Genomic DNA, 6,742 nt, shown 5'->3' with positions numbered 1-6,742 from the left:
TTTAGACTTTTTAGAACCATTTTAATTACCGATTGCCGCCCCCCCCCCCCCCCCTCACTTTCCCTCCTCTCCGGCAGTATCAAAAGAGGGCGCTGTTTATGATATGAATATGCATGAAAAAGTTTTTTTCGTTCATCTGATCTGCGCACGTGCACACCAAGGCACACAATAACCGCCATGTTGATTTTTCTCGCAATGTAGAGGGATGGATTTGAACAAAAAACTAGGCCTTTTGACAAATGCTCAAACCGAATGTGTAAGTAATTTTGCAACAAAACCCTTTAGAATAAAAAAAATAAAAAATACAAGAACTCGTCTCAGTGTTTTAAATAGCGACTAGTATTTACTGACAATGAAATTTAAGTTGGACGAATGCTGGAACAATCTCAAATGAAACATGAAAGATAATTATTTTCTTCATAGATTTTTACAATATTTTAGTACAAGCCAACATCATGTGATAAGGTTTCCTATTCGATCTTTATAAGAACAACAAATGTAATTGCTCCCCGAGTTATAAGAGGCAACTTACCTGATTTTGTCCAGATTTTGAAGAAACTTTTCTAAAACATTGTTTTTAACCTCATGGAGAGCTAATGTTCACTGAAGGTAAAATAAATTTGATCAAACTAAAATAAGATTGAAATGAATCTTGTAAAAAAATAATATCCAGCTCTTATATAGCGCAATTCCAAAGAATGATCATTTTGCTCCACACAATACCTCTTGGTCACTGGGACATTTATCAATCCTGAAACCATCTTAGCTCCCTGGGAGTACAGTAGATGCTGCCGATACATACCAAGCTAAATCATTCACAAGAAGCATCTCTGCTCTCACATGCACCCATTTTACCACGGAGTAGGCCTAATGAGAAGCAATAATAGTTGTGTCTTGCTCAGCAAGGACACAAGTGTCATGACCGGGATTCGAACCCACACCCTGATGACTCAGCCAACTTCATAGAGCTGCTAAGCACAACAATTTGCTGAGCATGAAATTTCTTCCTTTATAAAAACAGGATTGCCAACCATATTTGTTGCATAGGCCTATTACTTGTTACTGGTATTCATATGTTGTCTGCTTAATACTGAAAATCACGTGGAAATTTGATTGGTAATCCAGTGTTTATCAAGGCAAACATTTCAACGTGCTAAGCAAATTTGTGTGCTTAGCAGCTCTGTAAAATTGGGCACTGGGCTTGAGTCTGATGCACTAAACCGTTCGGCCTCGACACGCCGTCGTTTTTGTACCATCTCTTGGGATGCACTACACTCTGCATAGCAGATACATTGATATGAAACCATCTTAGTCCAGCCTCGGGCGGAAGATGACGACATTACCCAAACGCACCCGAAAATGTCAAATGTTCATGGAAAGGTCCCATAGGATATAGACCATTCACAGTACTGATCTATCCAATGATAGGGAAAACATTGAAATCTTAAAACGCAGGCCTTAAAGACACTGGCGCCTTTGGTACTTGTCTTCTCACTTGGTGTATCTCAACATAATTTTTTATGCACAAAATAACAAACCTTGAAATTTGAACTCAATATTGGTCGTCGAAGTTGCGAGAAAATAATGGAAGAAGGAAAAAACACCATTGTCACACGAAGGTGTGTGCTTTCAGATGCTTGATTTAGACCTTAAATTCTAAATCTGGAAAATTACTTCTTTCTCGAAAACTACGTTATTTCAGTGGGGGCCGTTTCTCAAAATGTTTTATACTATCGACAGCTCCCCATTACTCGTTACCAAGTAAGGTTTTGTGCTAATAATTACTTTGAATCATTACCAATAGTGTCCACTGCCTTTAAAGTTTTGGAGAGTCAAAGACACTGGACACAAAACATGGCGCCCGCACTAGTGTGGTGAAGGAGAAATTATAACGGACACTAATTTCATTTCACACGAACATTAAAGTTACTGGAAATTTATGTGGAATTCTGCATCACTTTCAATCTGATCTTTAATTGGGCATTCCGGGTGACCTATACATCTGACCCCAAAAATAATGTTTTGGTCTCTGAGATCAGTGATTTTAAAGGCAGTGGACACTATTGGTAATTACTCAAAATAATTATTAGCATAAAACCTTACTTGGTGACGAGTAATGGGGAGAGGTTGATGGTATAAAACATTGTGAGAAACTGCTCCCTCTGAAGTGGAGTAGCTTTCGAGAAAGAAGTTTTTCCACGAATTTGATTTCGAGACCTCAAGTTTAGATTTGAGGTATCGAAATCAACCATCTAAACGCACACAACTTCGTGTGACAAGGGTGTTTTTTTCTCTTCATATTTATCTCGCAACTCCGATGACCAATCGAGCTCAAATTTTCACAGGTTTGTTATTTTATGCATATATGTTGAGGAACATCAAGTGAGAAGACTGGTCTTTGACATTTACCAATGGCTTTAAATCCAACCTTGGTGCACGTATGTCACGTAACCATTCGTGTGATCTAATAATTCGATGAAAGTATCTTCAGTTCAAGGTCATGTCATTCTATAAGCGCGTGTAAGCCTTTATAGAATCATCTTTCTTTTTTAAAAGTGACATTATTTTGGTCAACTTTGGTGGTTATTAGATTCATTTTGACAGGTCAAAAGATGACATGACATACAACTGGTAAAATGTCCTTGGATGTGTATACTAGCTTGTCTACTGTTTTACTTAAAAACTGATTTGGTAACGAGTATTGGAGAGCTGTTGATAGTATGAAACATTGTGGGAAACGACTCCCCCTGAAGTCAAGTAGTTTTTTAGAAAGAGGTAATTTCTCACTAAAATAATAAAAGGCTTCTAGCTAGAAGTCTTTTATATTGTTCCTATCTGAACGCACACAAATTCGTCCAAGGGTGTTTATTCTTTCATCATTTTCTCGCAACTTCGATGACCGATTGAACCCAAATTTTCACAGGCTTGTTTATGTTATGCGTATGATGGGATACAACAAGTGAGAAGACTGGTCTTTGACAATTCTTAAACGTGTACAGTCCCTTCAATGGAACATGTCTTTCTAACTGGTTTTTAAATATTTTTTTTGGAAACCTACATCATTAGTCATTTTAAAATCAAAAAGTTGTTGGTTTGGTCAATTCTTCAAACCGAGCCCAACCTAGCCGATAACTCAAGTTACTCGTGAAAACCCTTAGGCCTAGACTATCCATGACCGAAGACTCTTGTGTTTTCTGGTCCGGGTCACCAAAAAGTGCACCTGGCGACAGGCTATTTTGCAAATCAAGAAATTTACAGCCACACGGCATGATCAACAGCTAGCTTTTTGAGGTATTTGGCGGACACGAGAGTGCTGGGTGTATACAGACAAATTTACCCAAACCAGTGTCATAAAAATTATGATTGTGTCCACCATAACTTAAAATTGCTCATTGCTATACTACACAAGAAAGCATGAAATTTCAGTGAAACAATTATCAGACAAAATTTCACATTGTTATCCACAGCAGACATGGCAGCCCAAGCCCAAGCCCCAGCCCCCCCCCCCCCCCCTGCTCGACCCCTTGCTGACCATCTGCACTGTGGTCACTGAGTCACCATAATGAGTGACTGTGACAGGTTTTCTCCAGGGGCTTCATTCCCAGGTTCCCCCGTTCTTGAGAACAAGGAGCTGTTCTTGTTCCTTGCGGGAAAACCGTTATATTGAATGAATAATGCTTTAATTACTTAATTATTTGGTGTAAGGGTTTTATTTACTATCACGGCCACAACATTTCCAGTGATTTTACGAGTAAGTGAATAAAGCAGTGACGAAGTGTCAGGATTAGACCTAAGGGACGGCAAAATCTGGGTTTTTATCTTTTCTTTTCATTTTAAGAAAGAGAGAACTTCCTTGTCAAAAAGGAAGAACTTTCACTTCCGTATACAGAAAAGATATTCACCAACAGCATGAAAATAACAGTCCCATATACATACAGATAAGAAAGAGAACTTCCCTACATTAAAGAAACAACAAAGGACCTCTACATAAGAGAAAGTAAGAAAGAGCGTCTCCGCCAAAAAATAAATAAAACTCTCCAACCGAGAACTTCCCTTGCAAAAAGGAAATAACTTCCTTATCAGAAAAATTCAACTTCCCTTAATACAAAATAAAGAATTCTCATAGAAAAACAAACAAAATGAAGATTCCCTTACAAAACGATAAGACTTCCATTACAGAAAAAACCTTCCCTTACAAAACGAAAAGGATTCCATAACAGAAAAGAACTTCCCTTACAAAACGAAAAGAATTCCATTATAGAAAAGAACTTCCCTTGCAACACGAAGACTTCCATTACAGAAAAGAACTTCCCTTACAAAACGAGAAGACTTTCATTACAGAAAAGAACTTCCCATGCAAAACGAAGACTTCCATTACAGAAAAGAACTTCCCTTGCAAAACGAAAAGACTTCCATTACAGAAAAGAACTTCCCTTACAAAACGAAAAGACTTCTATTACAGAAAAGAACTGCACTTACCAAACGAAAAGACTTTCATTACAGAAAAGAACTTGCCCTGCTAAAAAGAAAAAAGACTTCCCTCAGAAAAGCTTCCAACCCTCACACTATTATTCCTAAAAATTGTGTGCCTATGAGAGGTTATAATCGTCCTCGTGTACACAAAAAGTCACTATACAAAAACGGAAACGTAAAACAGTGTAATATCATTATATTTTGAATCACTTTATTGCTGAATAATTCCTTTATCTTTCAGTTCCCGTGTAAGGATCCTATCGGCTCCTCGTTAATTTTGCATATTTTGCATATTATTCTAGTTATTTCTGGGGCCAATTTCAATGAGCTGCTTATGCACATAATTTTGCTTAAGCAAAAAAGTCCTTGCTTAGTTAAATCAGATTACCGGCCAAGACTCCACTCAATTGTTATGGTAAGTAAACAACAGCTAAATACCAGTCACAAGCAATGCATATGGCATGATATTGTGGCCAGTAACATGTGTAAAAATAAGTAAGCTATTTTCAAGCTTAAGAACACTTTTGCTTAAAGGATTTAGTAACTTTTTGTAACACAAAACACAATGTTCACAGATTTCCATTAAACTTAGTTTGAAGATAATAATAGTAGAAAGCGTACCTCAAAATATAAGATGCTGAGGTGCTGCAGTTTTTGCGAAATGAGTAAAACAACGTCATGAAAAAACGTAAGCGTATTTTCAAAATAATGTTAATTGTTTTACTCATTTCTCAAAATTACAACACCTCAGTTAACAATATTTTAAGGGAAGCTTTTTACTATCATTATCTTCAAACTGCAAGTTTAATGTAAATATATAGACATTGTGTTTTTTGTCCTAAAAAAAGTACCCAGACCCTTTAAAGGCAGTGTATGGACACTATTGGATATTACTGAAAATAATTATTAGCATAAAACCTTACTTGGTAACAAGTAATGGGAAGAGGTTGGTAACATAAAACATTGTGAGAAACGGCTCCCTCTGAAGTGGAGTAGTTTTCGAGAAAGAAGTAATTTTTCACCAATTTGATTTCGAGACCTCAAGTTTAGAATCGGAGGTCTCGAAATCAAGCATCTAAAAGCACACAACTTCGTGTGATAAGGGTGTTTTTTCTTTCATAGTTATCCCACAACTCCGACGACCAATTGAGCTCAAATTTTCACAGGTTTGTTATTTTATGCATATGTTGAGACACACCAAGTGAGAAGACTGGTCTACCAATAGTGTCCACTGGCTTTAAGCAGCTCCATAAAATTTGGCCCTCTTAAATTGACACAATTCCAATGTGCAGCCTGCGTGTGCAGCACACCATGCATGTGACATAATCGATCTATCAAGCAGACAATGGTGATATCATTATGAAAGTATTAATCAAAACCCACCTCTAAATCTGCATAAATTCATATTCAGATCAAAATTTATTAACTGGCACATTGAATACTCATAAATGAAAACAAATCAAAGTAATAACAATTTTAATTTATTATCGTTGTTAAAATATTAAGTATCAGATAGAATTATGAAGGCATCTTCGGCATAGTAAAATATCACTTGCAAAATTATGCATAGTATTTCAGGCTAAAACACTCACAATTAAAATAAAATCTCAGTTTTAATTCGAAAGGAATACTGACCTCTGACATTCTGTTGCACACTATCAACACAAGAAAACCATATTTCTATAAAATAAAAAAGCTGCAACTTCTGCCTTTACAGTAGAATACATTCACAGCATACACACTCTAAAATTCTTCAAGGTGACCTATAACTTTGAAAAATAAAACTTTACAGAATCCAATTCGGACAAATACACAACAAAATAAATGTCGGCCTATAGGAATAGTCTAAAAGTACTATGTGGTTTTACATTGAAAGGCAATGTACAATATAAAGTTAAGGCAATGGAATGCAACATAATCTGAAAATACACAAATTTACATACAAAACTAACCGAGGTAATTGATAACTTCTAAGAAATTGACTAACATGAATAGGCGGGGCTTCTCCTGGAGGGAGGGGCAGTGTGAAATAAATACTTCCTAAGACCAATTTATAACTATCTTTTTACAATAGTAGACTTTACAACTCTCATGCACATTTGAACACTGCAACTGGAATCCTGTGGAATAGACCTTTTAAAGTGTTGCGATTTTGTTTACTTCACAGGTTTAAAGGATTTGGGTACTTTTTGTAACACAAAACACAAAGTCCACAGATTAACATTAAACTTAAACCGTTTGAAGATAATGATAGTAGAAAGCTTTCCTT

Source organism: Asterias amurensis, chromosome 6 (assembly GCF_032118995.1).
Source record: "Asterias amurensis chromosome 6, ASM3211899v1".
In the NCBI taxonomy this organism is placed as follows: domain Eukaryota; kingdom Metazoa; phylum Echinodermata; class Asteroidea; order Forcipulatida; family Asteriidae; genus Asterias; species Asterias amurensis.
Note: the sequence above shows the minus strand (reverse complement) of the source record.